General features: G+C 41.5%; 1 protein-coding gene across 2 annotated transcripts in view; it reads left to right on the forward strand.

The window, feature by feature from the left end:
* The first annotated feature begins 10,866 nt into the window (after positions 1-10,866).
* Positions 10,867-20,105, forward strand: part of APBA1 (amyloid beta precursor protein binding family A member 1) — a 107,070-nt gene continuing 97,831 nt past the window's right edge. For both annotated transcript variants that reach the window (XM_082074715.1, XM_082074716.1), the window contains exon 1: positions 10,867-10,982. The gene's annotated coding sequence lies outside the window, so the exon portion shown is untranslated. The remainder of the gene's footprint in view (positions 10,983-20,105) is intronic.

A 20,105-nucleotide genomic window follows, 5' to 3' on the forward strand; every position in this document is an offset into this window, starting at 1 on the left:
CTTTTGGTCTTACAAGACCCGTTTTTCTCAGTCAGTGGTAGGTCTTCAATTATAACAGCCCAAATCTTGTGTGAGAAAGAGAACATACATGCATTAATGAAGTGGATGCCACCTGGTTAAAAATAGGGATGCAGACTTAAAATGCTCATTGGTACACAGCAGGGCAAAGCTGGCTGCACTGAGTCATATTTAGGAACTGGAAAATTAACTGGCAAAATGGCAGCTCTTTGCTGTCCCCCCTAACTGAACTAATCACTGCAAACTTACCAGCATGTGGGTGAAACTGTCAGATCACCTGTGGGAGCTAGTAGAAAGTGTCACTGAAACAACCGGTTGATGACTCCAGACATTGAGGAGAATGAAAGGTCTATATCTCCACCCCTCTCTAATTAGAAGTTTCCATAAGGGAAGCAGAAATACAAAGTCTATTTTCCCTTAAGCCTGCAGGGCAAAGGAGGGGATGAGGAGAAGACTACTGAATTATTTAAGTCTTTATGTCACACCAAATGTAAGATGGGCTCGCCACCCCAAAGGAGGGTAATCACACAGTATGAGAAACCTGCTTTACCCCTGCAGGGAGCAGGCCCATGGACCCGATTGTCAGAAGATCTCAAGCACAATCTGTCCCTTCTGTCCTTTTTGTGAAGGATAAAAGCTACTTTATACAGAGCGTCTCTGGGAGTCTGGCTCTGTCAGTGAAGTCAAACCTTCCCTGTATGGTAAGTAGTTTGCAAGACATTGTCATAGTTCTTTTTCTCTTCCTTTGTTATTTTCTGGACAAGTGAATATGGGTTCCTGCCTTTTTTTTTTTTTTTTTTTTTTTTCCCCTGTAGTGCCAAAGGCTCAATAAAAGGAATAAGGAGTATGTTCCCACTCAAGCAAAGAAGGTAACTGTGCTTGAATATGATATGTGGTAGTTAAACGTGCTAAGCAATATGCTGTGGCACAAAACAGGAGTGATTTGTTATTGTAGTTGTTTGTGTTTTGATGAATCTGTAGGAGGACAGGATTTCATCTTTCATCTGTGCTTTTGTGTTTAGCACCTGGTTGCTGTGACTTTCATTCTGAAGAGCTTAAGTCATGTCACATGTTGTGAAAGGGCTTGTTACTTATACTAAAGCAGACTATTAATGCCCAAAGGCAATGGAAAGAGAGAAAGGAGACAAAGCTCTTCAGTCATAGGGCTGTTGATCCTCTGAGTCCCAGCACTTAATAGTTAGTGGTTTGATAGTCAACATTGCCGTGACTGGCATCTCTATCTTCAGGGAGTCTAAAATCTGTCTACTTCATATTGGAATGAATGGGATTCTGATATTGGTGTTTGATATATAGGATTTGATAGTTTGCTTAAGGATAATTAAGCTAGCTATTAGTGCTTTAATTCCATATTTTGTAGTTTTTCAGTTTTCCTATGAAACAAAACAATGCTGTCTATGCTTTATACATATGTTATTAACACAGTAAAGCTAAAGCTGAGAAAAATAACCAGTAATTTTGATCCTGCTTTGAAAAACCACAGCTCACCACAGCTCCCATTAGGGACCAGAAAACGAGGAATACTCAGTGTGCACACATTTAACAAAATGCAAATTGGTTACTGCTCTGTTCAAGAATCCTGTGGAGGAGGCATCTGAGACACAGCTCTGGTCTGACTTTAGGCCTCCATAAGTCATCTGTCACGCACTCAAAGGAGATAAATTCAGTCTGCATGTGAAACTTCCATTCGAGTTTGAGTGATCTTTGTATTCCTATGTTTTCCAGTTGCACAACAATACTTATATACGTGTGTATTTACATTCTGTGATTTCAGTTTCTAAATTCCACCAAAAAAAAAAGTAGATGGAAAGCACTGAGATGAACAAGTAGCAGGCACAATTTTTAACAAGACTGCAATGGTGTAACTGCAGCAAAGAATCCATGACATTTTTGTGATATACCACATACAAACCACAGTATTCAGTCTTAGTATTGATACTTCTTGTGTGAACAAATTGCACATAGAAAAAATTTTAATGGCTTAACTATTTAAATTCACACCTACCACAGTTTGCTTCAAAAACTGCGAGTGAAATCCATTTCTACATGTACTGTTTTCACAGTAGCCTTTATTCAGTAAGGTCTCTAACACCAGAAGTCCTGATTTCAAACACTGTTTCCCTTTTCTTGTCATTAGTTATCCTGTAACAGTTAAAATGCAAATAGTTTACAAATAGCGGAGTCTTGCTATCTTTAATTACTGCAAAAGATATTCTTTTCAGTGTATATCACTATAAAGCAATAATAACACAAATCAGTAAAAATGGATTTTATTTGAACACAAGTTAATAGAAAAAAAACCCACCTGCTTCTTTCCTTTTTCACTCTTTCAACATACTTCAATTTATTCTTATGGTGACATATTGTAAAACCCTGACAACAAAAAAAAATCACAATAGGCTACCTTCAGCTAAAATTTAGCTAAAGTAAAATGAAGCAGTACATGTAGCCAGAATAGTTGGCTATATCTCTACAGCAAGACTAACATTTTTTAAAAGGAAATGTGCTGTCAATACTTTAAATTTGTCTATACTGATTTGAAAGCATATCTGTCTCCTGTACCTCCCCTACAAGAGAGAAAAATCTAGATCTAGGATCTTTTCTTCTTCCTGTCTTCTTTCTTTGTGAAAAAAATGGTTATATGTGAAGATATTTTTATGTACCCCTATACATATTTTGAGCCAGGATGAAATTTCCTCACCAAAGCAATCAAAGACCCTGTTTTTTTATAAAGGCCATAAGGCTGCCTTTCAATTTAGCCTGACTCATATGCTAATGCATCTCTCAAACGGACATCCACTGACCCTTTTTCCTCACTTTTACCACCCACTCTTCATCTCTCCACATGACAGTCATCCTTAATCCTGACCCAGCAACCTGACTTTGCAAAAGGAAGAAATGTCAGTGAAGAAGAACTGTGCACAAAATACATCACCCTTCACATCTGCTGGAATTCACATTTCATTTGTTGCTGCCATCCACCATTTGATGACTAGTGTTTATTAATAGTCCACCTTTTAGTGAAGGTTTTCCAAATAAAGGGTATATATATATATATGTTCTATACTGAACATAACAGACATACCTGAACTTGCTCTAAAGCAGACTTCCTCCTGGGCTAATTTACTTTGACAAGGAGGATGCTACATTTTCAGCATACAGAGTAACACAATTCACATTTAGAAGTTACTTTATCAGCACATTAAAAACAGTCTTATAACAGACCTCAGATACAGTCATAACCTTTGCAATTTGAATGAATGCAAATATTACTATATTACTATTACAAATCTAGACCATTGCTTTTCATTTAGTCTATTCCTTTTGTGTCCTCAGACAACATGATGACTATTTCAGTTTTCCACAAGGCTTTATTATCCAACTCTGCTTATCATTCAACCCCACAAATATCCCTGACTTCTTCCATGACAGTGTCTCTTGTGTTAGGTCTGCTAACTCTTGTATATTTCAATTGCTTCCTGTTTCAGTAAAAACTGTCAAATTTTTTATTCTTAGATTTCCTCCTGTGGTCTGAATGCAGCCACCTACATGGATGACTTCCTGATTGATTCAGAGTAAGTTAGGCTGAGTTGGGTTTTTTATTTTGTTTTTATGTATTCCCTGAGCTTCAGACAAGACACAGACTCCCTCAGACTTGTATTACATGTCTCTGACCATGAGACTAGCACTTGAAAAGGGATTGCATACAATTAGTGGCCACTTCAGAAAGAAGAAAAAAAATAATAATTGACTGGCGCTTCTCTTTCAAACAGTGTTTAAAGGAGCACTTCCAGTCCTGCCAGGCAGCGTGGTGAAGCCTACAATGGAAACAGGGGCAAAGTGCTCAAACAGGAGGCGTGATACAATGTGATGTATTCTGTGCATGTGATAGCTACTACTGCAACATTTACATGCTTCAAAGAAGAAATGGTAAAAGATCACACCTGGTATCTGTCATGAGCTTAATCTTAAAATAATAAGACTTGCAGCGTGTTCTGGAAGCCCCCAGGTACAACTGATCTGCTGGATCCAGTAGATCACCAGTAGGAGGGAGCTTGTGCACCCAAGGATTGTTCACTGGTAGCACCTCCTTTTGCTCTCTCTGGGACTCATTGGGCCTACCAGTGCAAGTGCCTCAGCTGAGGTTCCTCCCACTTGCTGAAAAGCAAAACCAAAGCTATTGTGAAGTATGCCAGTGCCAAGCCATTAATTTGGAACCTGAGATTGCAGACAGGAGGCTATTGATTCAAAAACTGTATCTCAGCCTAATTCTAGCCTGTTTTTGCCAAGCGGTTGGGGTGTTGCCATGACTGGTCTCTAAAACATCGCATGCAATGCTGGAAGTACCTGACTTCAGGAAGCAGCTCACCAGTTTGGCTTGTTGCTGAAGTGACAAAAAATCCCCATCAAGAAAAAATCCAGTTGCCCGGCTAATGACAGAGTCTTTTGGGGTTTTTCACATTTTGTCAAGTAAGCACTCCTCCTGTCCGTGCTTCCTGCAAGTGTCTTTGGCTTGGCTTCCTCTGCCTCGCCAACAGATGGAACAGGCACTGACCCTGCCAAGTTCTACGCTTCAGCCTTGCAAACCACATGCCACTGCTGCCTTCCCCAAACTAGGCTTTACTTGAGACACCTGTGCTATAATGAAAAGACAAAATGGAGGTGAAGTTATTGGTAAAATCACACATATCTTTTAACTTTTTTCCTCTGTGTAGATGAATCTGAACCACAGGATGGGACTCTGCAGAGTTGCTGTTAAGGAAGGTCATTCTGTGGGACTGACATTTTTTTATCTCCATCTACTGCCAGGTTTTAGATGAGGAAGGGCAAGGTACCGTTGAATTGTCCCATCTACTGTGTAGATCTCATAAGCAGGTAAATTAATGTACAAAACCAGCAGTGGAGCTGTTCGGTGCACTTTGGCAGCGTGCTGGCAAGGGTTGCTGAGGGAAACGGTTCAGGTCAGAAAAGAAAGGCCTGGAAAATGGGAAGCCAAAGAAATACAGGTGACATTGAAATGTCCTTACTACTAAGCTTAACACAGAATATATCCAGAAGGAAAATGCTTGTGTCACAGGAGCTTTTGGTGAGGGCAAAGAGAAGGCATTTTCAGCAAGACCTTCTTTCTTACCTCTTGCCTGCAAAATCCCTTCATACAACACAGCCACAGGGACACAATGGCAATGCCAGTGGTTGTCACTGTGAGACCAAACTCTCAGTTCCAGCAACTGCAAACAACCAGGATGCTAAGAACAGGTCAGCCCCTCAAAATCTCACATATGGAGGTAGCTGAGGAGGGGTGTAAGGTAAAGTAAATCAAGTCAGTCTTTTCCAGGCTCCCTGTGCTTCCTCTCCCACTGTTTGCATGTGCTGGCTCCTGTAACCCACTGAAGATCTGTCAGGATAAAACAGCAAGGGCAGCTGGCATATTTAATTTAACCTTTTTATTCCTTCTGAGAGGTTCCTGATATGTAAGTTTTGCTAAAGATTCCCTTGTGCACCTGTATGAACAATATTAAAAACCCCAGTTGGGTGTATGAAATGTAAGATAACTGTCTTTGACTTAATTGGCCTCACTAAATATCACATACTGTTCAAGGCTACTCCGAGAAAACACAGCCAAAGCAGTATGAAGCCACGTATTTTACACAGACAAATTCTTCAATCTGATTATAAAGCAAGGTGCTTTATACTCACTACACAAACACTTCTTTAGATTGTTATACCTAAAAAACACATTTTATTTACCATCACTGTGGACATTAGAAGTCCTAGGGTGTCTGTATTGTAGTCTGAATAGACACTGTAGTTTATAATACAAAGGAGATTTTCTCAAATTGTCTTTAAACTGCTACAGCTTTTTAGAAAAATATACATTTTTGGTTTATTCAACAATTCTATGTATATAACCACCACCAGCTTCATTGCTTATGTACGCTTATGTCTCAAAAAACTGTCTAAACAGTATGAAAAAGTGACTTATTCACTAGTGAAGGGGAAGAGTGAAACAAAATTCTCTACAGTGTGCAGAAAGGGGGATGGTGAATTGAGAGTGACCTTCAATAGATTACACTCCTTTAACATATTTCCAGAGCTTCAGAACTGCCTAGTTTAATGTGTAATTGCTGAATTCCTCAAATACTACCACATATCTCTATATTATCCATAAGGATGATTCCTGACTGATTATTTGTTTCCTTCTATTATACCTGAAGCTTTCAGATTTTTTTTATGTCTTTGGGAACTTATTTATTTTGTGATTAAGTCTATTGCCTAGTATTCTGGAGGGCACAGCAGTTCTACTTTATTATACCCCGAAGAGCTTTCTGCCTGCCAGCTGTCTATTTAAGGCCTCTTCATAGATGAGGCTTCATTCTTTATAATTTAAATTAATTAAATATTTAGTATATGGTCCATCAGGCAAAGTAAATGTTTCAAAGCATAACTAGTGATATACTGTCCCCTTAGATTATGATAGCATTAGAAAATGGGCAATGTCTTTTTACAGGCTATGGGTGGGCAGACTACAATAATTGCAACCCACTGGAAGTGAAGTTTTATTTTCTAATATATGGGATGCCTGCTACAAGGCTTGCCCAATAAGATGAAGTGAATAATCAGAAAATAAGATGAGTAGAAATTTGCATTGAACTTTTAGGGAGGAATGACCAATGTTTAAAACAGTACTAGGAGGCTTTAAGGGGCAGTGAATCCCAACTACTTAGAATCATTTTGGTCAAAAGAGACCCTCAAGATAAATGAGTCCACATTAGAGGTTATCTTGCTGGCACATTATGAGATACACTCAAAGAAAAGGGAGAAAGAGCATTTACAAAATAAAAACTTCGAGATATTCCAGTACTACCTTAAAGACTACACTTATTCAAGTGATAAAGAAAATGCCAGGCATTCTCCATGTGCACTGGTCTAGTGTTCAGTAGTGCTTGAATATATTTGAAGGTATCATTCCCTCACAGGAAATCAATTTATGAAGGAAATTGCCTGTGGAACCTAGCCTGTTTGCTGCTAATAAATTACAGACTAGATGCAGACACACAGAGCAAAATGTTACGGGTACGTAGTATGGTAAATTAGTACAGATGACAACACTAGTGGCTTCTAGGCTTAAAAAACATAGATCTGACTCCATGCTCCTGACTTTGCTATTTCAGATCAAGCTAATCAAGAAGATAAGATGGTTGAGTCTAGGAGATTTTATTCATAAAACTATCTTCCTTCAGTTCATTGGCCCAGTATCAGAATTTGAAAACATTTCAATTTCTAAAAGCCACCTACATCAGTACCAGCAAGCACCTCTGAAACAGCCCACACTCTTCTAGCAGCAGACACTTCACACACCACTGGAGTTAGAGATTAGTGCATTCTGACATATAAAAGCTGTAATCCCAAGCTTTCAGTCAGTAAAAAGCATTCATTTCTGTCCCTCGTGGATCTTGAGCTGACCTTAAAACTATGTCAAGCTTGCATTGGTCTTTTCAGCCTGTAAGAGCTGTTCTGCCATTGGCCCAAGGCAGAAAGTAGCAAGTCACAGGCCTAAACCCATTACAGTGTCCAATTCCTGAAAATACACCCAAACTGACTAGATTAGTAGACCAAGGCAGTAAAAAGTGTCTGACCTTCCATGGCCAAGGCTTTTCTCTAGGCTACTAGATATATATATATAAATAGACGTGGAATGTAGACAAGCTGAATGCAATTAATGTACTCTGTAAAGCATATTTTTTTCCTGAGAAGAGAAACCTTTAGCATAACTTCTCCCCCTTTCAAATAGACAGGCCCAGCTAATGAGATGTCTGTATGAAACCTGTGCCAGGCTCTTCCCTGTGAAGTATGTGCTTTCTCAATACTCACACAGCAGCTTGTGCCAAATGACCCTAAAATATTGCAAGAATAAAGGCAGACCGTGGTATTTTGGAGCAGATTTAGAACCCCATACGACTCTGTCCACAAAGCCCAGAGGAGTTCTCTGTGTATGTAGGAAACAAGGGGAACAAGGGCTCTCTAAAATCTGACAATTTCCATCTGCCTTTCTACTTTCACAGCAATGCTGAGCGGCAAGCGTAATCACAGGCCATATGTGAGGCAGCAAAGCTGGTCTCAGCTGGTGCAGGACTTCTGGGAAGAAAGGCCTGTTTATACTAATTTTCCCCTAAGACAAGCATGTCTTGGTCACTGTGGGGACACCGAGCCTTAAAAACCATTGACAACGGTACGATGCAAATACTGGTCTTTAGACTGAAATACAGGGTGGGGAACCTATATACAATGAAAAATGGGTTCACTGTAAATAGCATTATTTACAAAGCAAGAGTGCCTGAATATGCCAGAAGCCGCCTGATCTGCATTTTTTACAGATTACCCCAATGACTTGGAAAACTGTCACCCTCATAGGTTACCATTTAATGTCCATCAGATTGTATAGATTCATTCACAGCACTACTTCATTTTATAAATGTTGCAGATTAGTCTTGGTGCTTTTGATAGTAGTTTTTTTATTAGGTTTTATTTACTAAATTTAAATGCAAACTGGTCGGTTTTAAAAGGGCAGCTTACGTTTGTCCAGCAGCATAACTTCATGTAAGCATGGTTTTACAAAACTCAAACACATTTCTACATTTGCAGAAAGAGGTAGAACAAAACTGTGTTGAATAAATAAAAGCTTTACCTTGAAAACAATCAGACCTCAATTTCCAGGATTTCAATTGCAAAAATGGAAAGAGAAAGAAATTGACTAAACAATGGTCAGATTGAGAACATGTAAGAGCCTGAAGGTCAATGCTAATGCAATGTACTAGTACTGTTGCATTAGCAGTAGCATCTCTTCTGTTTCAGAGACAAATTCTGTGCTAGAAGACCTGTCATGATGACTTGTCAAACAAATGGTGTAAAATGGAGCTCTGGAAGAAAAATGCATTTAGGATATGGAACTTTCCTTGGATATAATTTATCAGTCATGAAGACCGTTATTATTAGCATTTTGAAATTATCAGAATATAAGCGAATAAGGTAGCTCGGGAGGGACCTCTTGAGGTCATCTGGTCAAATTTCCCTCTTAAAGAGGGGCAAATTTAGATAACCTTCAGTCCTAACTGCTTCATTATTTTGAGAAGAAGGAGAGAAAGAAGGAATTTAGTCATAGGTAAACTGTTTCACCTAATGTAACTATCCAGGAATCAATAGCTTTGGAAGTCTCTCATGTGCCTTCTATACACCCTAAATTGTGGTAACTTGGGGACATACTGGGGCCATATATCCCGGACACAGACAAGAAGAAGGGAACAGAGATCTGCTCCAGGTTTTTTCATTTTCACTACAAAAGTTATTAGATTGGAAGATGTCTCCAGGGTAAGAAAGAAAAACATCAATGAATAAGAACTATTAGCAAAGGAGGAAAAAAAATGAAGTGTTGCACTGTATTAAAATAGAGGAAAGGATTTTGCTAGCAGCTATCTAAGCAACTAAAGTAACTCACATTTTGTTAGCTTCTTCCTTCTTTTTCAAAAATATTTTTTTCGTACTGTCATTTTCGTAGTCTTCATTTATGCAGTACTGCAGGAGTTTGGCAAGGATATAAAAGTACAGCTGTGCTTAGGGGATGGCTGAACTATATCACAATGGGGGAATAGGTGCTACCCTGTCACCAAGAACCAGAAAATCTCTTTCAGATATGTATTTGGGTGGGGAAAAACAGAATTATATTCCAGACTAACCCCATGTTATAATAGCAACTAATTACAAGCCCTTATATGCATAAATGGCTTATAGATAGTTTGTAGTGGGATATACCTAAACACAGATGTTTACTGCATTCTTTGAAGACACAGGTTCATAACACTGTCAAAATGTACCAATTTAGTTTGCAAATACTACAATTTTGCATTAATTGTTAGGCATCTTAGTCTCCTACCCTTTTTTAAATGGAAAACTGATTAGATATCAATTTTTTAAAAAAGTTAATTTATTCTGATAGTTTATTTGGTTATGACTGTCCAGCCATATTGATTTAAATACCACAAAATGGTAGCTAGCTTGAGAAATTTAGGGTTTTGTTAACACATGTGGAATCACTGAGGCAGTGATGTATGGGAGCAGCACCTTGGAGCAGCAGTTACAAAATACAATAGCTATTCAGCCCGGCCTAACACTATGTTCATATATGCGAACAGGGGCATAAGTAGCCCCCTTTCAGGGAAAAGGAACTGCTAAAAACTCTATGGTGAGGCAATAAGCCTCCACAGAGGCTGCTGGCACACTTTGGTTAGGTGTGCAGCACCACGGTGTTTGCTTCTTCTTCATAGCTGTGGAGGATGCCCGGGGCCGGCTGGCAGCTGCACTGCCTGGCACATCCACCTCGACACGCCGCAGCTCCCCACCGGGAGCCTGCTCCTCTCCCGTGGGACAAGCCACGGCTCTGGGCCCGTGCGGAGGGGAAGCTGAGAGAAATAAATGGTCAAGGTCCGCGCCCTGCCGGGCCACCCTCGCTCTGTACTACCCACGCAAGAACCGGCATGTCAGAGGGTTTTGCCAGGGGCTACTTCTGCACCGTCCGAGGAGTAGCGCTGCTCGGTGCCGGGCACCCTCTGGACGACGACGGGCCACTCTGACCCCCCGCGGGGCCGTCCCTCAGCCCGCCGGGGCAGCCCAGGGCTTCACCCGCCCCTGCGGAGCCTCGGCCCCGGCACCCCGCGCCCGCCGCTCCCCCACCGCTCTCCGCGGCGTGCGGGGCTGAGCGGGGCGGGCGGGCGCGCTGACGCGGGGAGGGCGGCGCGGCAGGAGGGGCCGGGCCGGGCGGTGCTGGCGGCGGCAGGAGGAAGATGGTGGCGGCGGGAGGAGCGGCTGGCTGCCGGGCTTTCCGCCCTGCGCTGCGCTGCCACCCCCGCCGGAGCCGCCCTGCCTGCTGAGGAGGGGGCGCGGACCCGCACCAGGTGCGGAGGGGCCGGGAGCAGGAGTGGGGTCCGTGTCCCCCGCGTCGGTGGGTGGCGGGGAGGCCGGCGGGCCCTCGGGCGGGGGGCGCGGGTTCGGCGCCTGCTGCCGCACTCGCGGAGCCTCCCGGCCACAGGGGACTGCGGCCGGGGCTGCGGCGGGGCTCCGTGTGCGCCCGCAGGGCTGTGCGGGCATCTGCGAGCGGGCGGGGGCGGCTCTGCACCTGCCCCGGGCCGCGGGGAGCGGCGTCAACACGTACATGGATGCCTCGGTTCCAGCCTCCGGCGTGCAATTACGTGCTTTCGCTTATTTCGTCTATTTAATTATTTTATTCGGTGTTGGTGGGATATGCTTGGAATAATACCGCGTGGAGATGGGCATACCTTACTGCACTGGTTTTGATTTATCCCTCCCCCTCTATGCATCCTTTCTGTGGTGAAAGGAGAAATGGGGGGGTGGGATGTGGAGATTCTGCAGCCGCCGATCGAGCCATCACGGCCGCAGCAGGACGGGGAGCAGAGCCCTCTCCTGCAGGAGGTGCTGCCGGGCCCTCCGCCCCCGTCCCTGTTTGCAGGGGGGAACCCAACGGCGGCCGGATCTTCCCATCCTCTCTGTGGGGTGCTGCGAGTGGCCCGTTCTGCTCTCCATCACTGGGCTGGGGGGTGAGGTGACATCTGCTACCATCACGTACTAGTTTCAAGAAAAAGAAGGCATCTTGATCTTTTCTTCCCAGAAAAGCAGTCTGGTATAACGGTTGCCTAAATGACAGTCATGGTCAGTGCAGCCGTATGTGCTGCATCTGCTTTCTGGAAAGATCAGTGGTAACAGGAGTGATTTACCAAGACTTCTGTTGTCATCATCTATAAATCTGCCTTTTAAGAGAGAATGGAACTTGGGCCTAGGCTGGAAAACTGCAACATCTTTTGCTTTCCCCTGTTGTAGCTTTTTTGGATTATGGAATTACAGTTTGCTTTAGAGAGCGTGTTGCAGATCTGGCTGTTTTCATAGCTGCTGAGGAAATAGAAGGCAGAGATGTTTGCCTGACTCTGCATATATTAAGACTGAGCTAATGTGGGTGTAGGGCAGATCAGGCATGTAGCATTTTTCTTGTCTTTGACATGCGTCATCTTATAACAGCTGATAAGAGTACACCCAGGTGGCTGCAGTTTTGCGCCTGCTCTGCGACTGCGGCCCATTGGGTCCCAAACAACTTGCCCTGGAAAATATTCCAGTCACAGTACTCCAGGTTCTGCTGCATTGCTGTCAAAATCTGGATGGGCTGCACCTGCCTTTGCAGCATGTGGCTGGAACAAGTATGTGATGCCTGATTTTTCCCAAACACTGACAGTGACATAGAGTGTGTTTATTCTCTAGGTGCTATGTTTTAGTGGTATGCAGATAACCAAAAGTGAGGTGCCTGTTTACGTTGAGCTGTAATGGGGGGAAGGTGTGGGCAAGGGGAGAAGTAGGCTGCCCAGAAACACTGTTTGGGAGTGAAAGAGAACACCATCAAATTCTGTACATTTGTGTTGATTTATACTGAAAAATTACATGCTCAGGAAATAATGGAAGACCACAGGAAACTCTGCAAAAGCAGAAAATTTAGCATTCTGATGTACCTTCGGACAGACGTTGTGGATGTCTAACAAGTCAAGTGTAAACCTGAGAGGAAGACAGCTTGTCTTGATTAGAAAATGTGATGTGAGACTGAGAGATCTATGAGCTTTTAGGCTAAACTGATTTCTGCAAACTAATGGCAGTTCCAGGTTGGCTTTATAATATGAATTGTATGATTCATTGGTCTAAGTTTTCTTGGACACTTGTAGTTGTATCTTGAATCAATACATTTATGTTAAATTAGTGTGTAGTCCTCACTTAAAATAGCAATTTTTCTGGCTACTATGCTGTCTTTTAACAGATGCAAGGCCAGCCTTTTGGAAGGCTATTAAAATGAAGATATTCACAGATGAACGCTTCGGTTATAAAGTGTATGGCTCATGGAAAGGTGATTTGGTATATTTAGGTAGATAGAAATGGTGTGTTGAAGAGAAGAGAAAGAAACCAAGGTTTTTTAGTATAATTCTTTTTGGTTACTTAATGGAAAATAATTTTTTGTGATTTTTTGAATTAATAATTTAATTTTTAACCATTTATTATAATTTTGCAGTTCCTTATGTGTTGGGAAGAGTGTAAATGCATTCCCGATTTTTCACTTGTTAAAACTGTCTTTATGTGTTTAAACCGTAGGAAGCAATGCTTTGGAAGAAATGTGGTGATGCTGGATGTGGTTGATGCCAGGAATTGGCTTCTGACTTCTTTGATATAGTTGTAAGCCACAGTCATATATAATGCTTATGTTCTGAAACTTTAAAAGCCTGCAATACGAGGGTTATGTGCATCTCTGAAACGTTGTTAACCTTTTCATAAGCGGTCCCTACCACTGCTAGAGCTGTCATGAAACACACTGGGCGCAGAGAAATGGAATCTCCCATTCAGCTGCTTATTTTGTATTTTTAACATGTCGACACGGGTAGTCATTAGTAGTGGTTTTGCTGCTTGCCTTTAGGTTGTCTCAGTGTGTGGTAGTGCTTATGGCAAACAAAATCAGAAAAATCAATTAGTAAATCCAGAAAAGGTAGCTTGGAAAATAAACACCACAATGATTCTGTGGTGTTACTGCATGTGTGTGAGTTCAGAGTTAGTATCCAAAACTAATCATGAGGATACGAAAAAGCAAAACAAACCAACCTGCCAAACAAAAAAACAAAAGAAAACCAAACCAACCAAGTGAAAAAAACCCAAACAAAATGAAACAAATACCCCAAACAAAATCAAACAAAAAAACCCAAATGAAAACCAAACCAATAAAACCAAAAAACGACCCCCTAAATAAAAACAAATTAAACCCAAACAAACAAGCCAACCAAACAAAAAACCAAACAAAACCAAAAACCCAAACAAAAACCAAGCAACAACCCTCCCCCACCAAAACCAAACCAAACAAAAAACGACCAAACAAAAAAACCTAACCAACCAAACCAAACTTCAGAATCATCAAGTAGACAAAATGAAGGAAAGATCAAACAGAGAGCTAAAACTTTTAATTTATATCTCGTGGCCTAGATACTTCAGACCAGATTCAGTATTTTTCCCTCAACACTCAACTTGTCTGCTATTGATCATTCATGTTCTGGATTCATATGTGATTATGAATTAGAAGAATTAGACCTTTTCCTTTACTCAAAGAAAAAAGTAGTAGCAGTAATAATAATAATAAATAGAGGTGCTTCACATAGTTTAATACATGTTGCCCATAGGCAGTGCAGCTTGATTAATTGAAGCTTAACTTTGAACAAGATCCTATTACTGTGGGTTTGAGTCAAACCTTGATGTTCCACTAATGCATTTTAAATGTGTTTTTCTGGTTTCGCAGAAGGTGAGGATTGCTGCCTAATGAGAGGTCTAGCAAGCAACCCTCTGCTCATTTGTGTCAGGCAGATTGTGCGTAACACATATTGTGTAGGGGTTAAAGGTTTCTAAAAAGCAGATTGATTGTTTTTGCTTCATAGTGTTGACTGATTTGATAAGCCGGCTGCTCAGAGCAGTGTGATAGTATTTTTGTTTCCGCTGCAAAAATCTCTTTCCATGGAGCCAATAGGGAGGTACCACTGGGAAAGTAGCATCTCACCTGGTACATCGCATTGTCCTTGCAGGATCATGTCTTACAAGGTAATTTGTGTGCTGTGTTCTAACTGCAAATCCTTACTGGGAGAACTTTCCATCATCCAGTAAGCCTGTATAAACAACTATTTGTGGATCAGCAGTGGGGTTTTGTACATTATCAAGGAAACTAGTGAAGTAAATTGATTAGAAGTAGTTAAAACAATAAATCATCTCAGTGAGGTAGACTACTCTGGGTGAAGAGGAGAAAATGCTCTGTGACATTTAGCCAATGATTTCACAATGTTTAAAAAATTTAGAGTGTTTAAATTATTGTATTTTTGTTGTTAGACATGTTCCCTTACCCCATGCTGTCCAGTATATTATTGGATTATCTGTTTGGTCTCTCAAATCTTACTCATAAACCAGCAATTACACATTACTTGCTTATTTCTTTTTAATAAGCACTTCAATTGAAATTACTGTCTGTAAGAAGGTGTCCACCTTGTCACCCGTCTGAAGAAAATGTGAAAACAGGGAATGAGAGACTTCATTGAAAGTCTGTGAGTGAATGTGGCAGATGAGCAGAACATCCTTGGAATTTGGACTGAATCCTTGTCACGGAGGCACCCCGAGGTTAGTTTAAGGGACAACAGGGTCCAAAACAACTTTTATCGAACCGGTGAGAAACAGGGTTTTAGCACTCCAAAAGTGACTTAAATACAGGTGTGGATATCAGTTGAGGAAAATTGTTAAGGGCCAGCAACTAATACAACAGGCGGTCCACAGTGTGCATGCACATGGCTTCACCCAAAACAATGCTGGAGCCGTCCCTGAGTCCCGGAGAAGTACACACTTGCCTAAACACGGTGTGGGATTATTTTAAGAGAGATACACGTACTCGTAGTGAGTACGGAAAGTTAGTACACTCGCGATTGTGCGAGGCTAAATTTATAATACACTCGCAATCCTGCGAGGGTTAATTTACTTACACGTGCAAATGTGCACGGAATATTACCCGTGCTTATGTGGAAGCACGGGAGGAAAATACACCCGCGATTGTGTGAGGAAATAATTTATACACATGCTCATATTGAGCACGCAAAGTTACACGTGCAAATGTGCACGGAAAACAAGTACACGTGCTTGTATTAAGCACGGAAAGTACGCGTGCAAATGTGCACGGAAAGTTACTCGTGCAAATGTGCACGGAAGGAAAATACACCCGCGATTATGCGAGGATTAATTTTACACGTGCTCATATTGAGCACGGAAAGTTACACGTGCAAATATGCACGGAAAATATAAATATATTTGCAATCCTGCGAGAAGTTTTACTCACACTGTGGCGGCAAGGCGAGCGGAGTCTCCATCCCGGGGAGGGGGCTCTCGGTGGCAGCATCTCGCTCGTGCTCCGAGAGACCCATGACAATGAGCGGACTCTCGACGAGAATCCCGTTTTTTAATAGGCTTATCAGATCTGACTGTAGGCATTCCAGAAGCTTCTCTGCACCCCCACACTGGCTGTGGGTGCCCCTGAAGCCTCCAAACATCCCCCACACTGGCCGCAGGCACCCAGCGGCTCAGTGGTGCCTCGGGGCACTCCCTTCTCCTAACGGCCCTGGCCAGGGGGCTCTGGGGCCAAACAAAAGAAGCTGTTAGCCTCAAACAGCAGAGAGAGAGGGAGATGTGCCTACTCCTTCCATACTGAAGGAGGGAGGGGGAGAGAGGGGGGTTTGCATTCTGCCACAATCCTTTTAGTGGTAATTTCTTTTTTTTCAACTAAATAAACTCTTCTGAATTTCTGGGCACCTTTTTGTGCATCAAGAGTATCCCTGTTGAATTTGATATTCAAACTTTCACATGTAAAAGATGAACACAGATCAAGAAAACATTGGGACAGCAGAGCCAGAGTGTCTTCAGAACTTGGCCATCTGCTGCCAAGATCAATAGAACAACTACCCTAAATTCTATCACTTACTTTATTTTTTCTATGCTGGGGATATATATCAGGGAAGAACTGCCTTTCTATATGTATGTGGTTGAGGTATTGGTTTGATATCTAGCAGATAAGGTTTGATTCCCTGTATTGATCTGGATAAATAATTTTGTTTCTCTGCAATTATTTTCATTTTTGTAGATAAGAGAAAAAGGTTTCTGATTGTTCATTTTCTGGTGACCACTCAGAATTTTTGTTTTTTTAAAGAGACATATTTTGCTCAAAAATTGGAGGGAACTTCAGGTGGGCAAGAGCTTAGGGGCTGGGAAAATAAGTTATTTCTAAACAGAAGGAGGTGGAAAAAAATAAGAACATAATAGAAGATTTAAAACATACATGAACATGGCTTTTTTTCTCTTAACATATGCTTAGGTTTTATTCATGATTTAAAAAAAAATAATTCTGATATATGAGTTGCAATTCTTACCAACAGTGCTACTGTTACTGTGTATTTATACAATGTCTATTCTGATGGGACTTTGATCATCTTTGAAATCTTGGTTCTTTGGAAATATTAACTATAACTCTTCTTTAGACTAAATAAATTTAAATTAGAAAAGCATTTAAAAAAAAACAACAATGGAGAGTAATATCTAAAAAAGCTCGCACCAGAGCAGGGGGTGAAAGTGGAGGGTAAAAGCTCTTGTTCCATGCCTTCCCCAGGCTAGCGTAAGCAAAATGCTTTAATTAACACTCTTCAGATTCAAAGAACAGGCAAAGCCAGTAGTTTTCTATATGTTGACTGTCTCAGGTGAATTTTGGGAGGGTGGGTAGTGCCTCCACTGCTAGAAGAGGGAATTGGTACATTTTGTGTGGTGTGTGGGGGAAGCTAAGGGTTTTTTTTCTTCACTTTTCTTAACAGCTTTCTCGCACCAGCATTTTTATGATCACAGAGTAACTTGAGTTGGAAAGGATCCCTAAATGCCATCTGATCTAAGCTCAAATTGGGTGACTAAGGCAAGGGCTGCACATGCCACCTTGGCTTAACTAAAGCAAGCCTTCCTGTGAACTGCTTTCCTCCTCCTCCTCCTCCTCCGCTGGCCAAGCCGCCGTGCAGAGCTGCTGGCTCAGCCAGTGCCGCTGGGGCAGAGGAGGGCTGGGGTGAAGAGTGTCTGCTGTGTGATGGGAATGGTGACTACCTCCTGGTGGGCACTGGTTTCTAAATCCATCTTACCATAGTCATTCAACTCAGGAGAGGGCTGAAATACAGTTAAATTTGCTGTATTAGGCTTATCCAGTGACCAGATAATTTTTTACTTTTTAAAAATTGCATTTTTAAGACCATCAAAGCAGAGAAAAGTAGCATTCAGAAGTTTAGAAAACAACTTTTTGTGTTAAATTATGTTACAACAGTTTAAAAATTAGAGCACTGTTTTTAAAACATGATTCTATGATTCTAGGACAGCCATGAAACTGTTGGAGTGGGGCCAGAGGAGGCCACAGAAATGATCAGAGGGCTGGAACAGCTCTGCTGTGAGGACAGGCTGAGAGACTTGGGGTTTTTCAGCCTGGAGAAGAGAAGACTCCAGGGAGACCGTATTGCAGCCTTTCAATACTTAAAAGGGGGGACACACTTTTTGGCAGGGCTTGTTGTGATAGGACGAAGGGTGATCGTTTTAGACTAAAAGAGGGGAGATTCAGGCTAGACATGAGGAAGAAATGTTTTTACAATGAAGGTGGTGAAACACTGGCCCAGGTTGCCCAGGGGGGTGGTAGATGCTCCATCCTTGGAGACATCCCAGGCCAGGCTGGATGGGGCTCTGAGCAACCTGATCTAGTTGCAGATGTCCCTGCTCATGGCAGGGGTTGGACTATATGGCTGTTGAAGGTCTCTTCCAACCCAAACTACACTATATTTCTATGATTCTTAGAAGTGAAAGATATATTAAGCAGAATTCCTACTAATTATGTGTTGTGCAGTTACCCTTTACTTAAGGAAGAAAATCTCCCCCAGTAACTTTATGATGAGCTGACAGGAATTTGTGTTAAACAAAAGAATCGGTGTGAAACTGGTCTGTATCTTTGTAATTCTGTTGCATTTTCAGTGGACATTTTACATACCTTTTCCACAAACTTAACATGTATTTATCATACCCCAGTTATTGTACCTTTTGTCTCAGAGTGATAAATAGGGATGAACTCGAGGTTCTGCTCTCGCTCAAGAATTATCTTCCCTTGCTGATAAATGATTAATGTAATCCACTTATGAGATTGCCATGACATCATTCAGATTTTGGCATGCTTAATTTTATTTCATAACAATGAGAAAATCCCAAAGCCCTTGAAAGCTTCTTCTCGCTCAACTGTGCTGGGGCTGCAAGGAGCTTCGGAGAGATGTTTGAGCTCGATGCCATCTTGGCAGGGGGCTGGGAATCAGTCCCAGGGGACAGCCCTGTGCTTCGTAACCTTGGCTCTGCGTTAGCTTCAGCATCTAGGCTTTAGACTTTTAACTACAGCCTCACGATAATTAATCTGATTGCTCTAGCCGTAGTTCAAAGTCCTGTCCAAGTCAGGCAGTTTTAGTGGGTTCTGTGAGTGGAGTATCCTTTGGGTCTCACCAGTTTTGGAATCGGCAGTTTTAGTTGCAGTTGAAGTTGAGTTGGAGACTTAACATGCTGTCATGTATCTTTTTATTTCTTTACCTAAGAAAATGGTAGAGACTGAATGTCTTTATTTCAGTCTAGGTCAAGCTGCTTTTAAATGCAAATTAAAAGGTAATTTAGGTTACAGAAAACACATCTATGTTTTAGGAATTACTTTTAATGCCTCAATATACAATATGTTGAAGCATGTTCTGGATTCAAATCTAACTACTTTATTAAAAAGAACTAGTATTTCTAGTTAGCTTCTGACTTGATTATTTCTGGTTTTGAAGCCAAGATCTCTCAGTCTCCTGAACAAAATTTTTGTCTCAAGGAAATCCAAATAAGTAATCTGGACAGAGAAGGGAAGATTTACTTGATTTGGGTATCTATAAGCTGCATCTATGACTGCTTATTTTAGATAAAAAGTAGGCTCAGTAATGTATCAGGTAACTCTTTGGGTTACGTTATGTGGAGCATCACCTGATGTCTTCTGCTGCACTGATTATGAGAGTTGGGTTGTTAGCTGTCATCAGGCAGGAATCACAAAACCTTTTCCAGAGGAGATCTGGTTCTCTGTCAGATTCCTCTCAGCATAAATTACCCCCTGATAACTGATAGAAGCATTTTGAACTCAGTGGCAGTGTGGTAATACAGTTGCATGAAAAGTAAATGTTAAAAGCACAGTCCTAGCTTTTATATATTTATGATGTTCTCAAAAAAGTAGTAAGTTCTCTACTCCAAAAATGGGTGCCTGTTGGAGGTTCTCTAGGAATTAAAACTGCAATTAACAGCCTTTTTGCACATGGCACAAAGGCAATTTTTATCGGTCAGGTTTCCGGTGTGCAAATTCGTATTTTATTGAAGATACTTTTCTTCAGTAT

This window comes from Streptopelia decaocto, assembly GCF_964273445.1.
Source record: "Streptopelia decaocto genome assembly, chromosome: Z".
In the NCBI taxonomy this organism is placed as follows: domain Eukaryota; kingdom Metazoa; phylum Chordata; class Aves; order Columbiformes; family Columbidae; genus Streptopelia; species Streptopelia decaocto.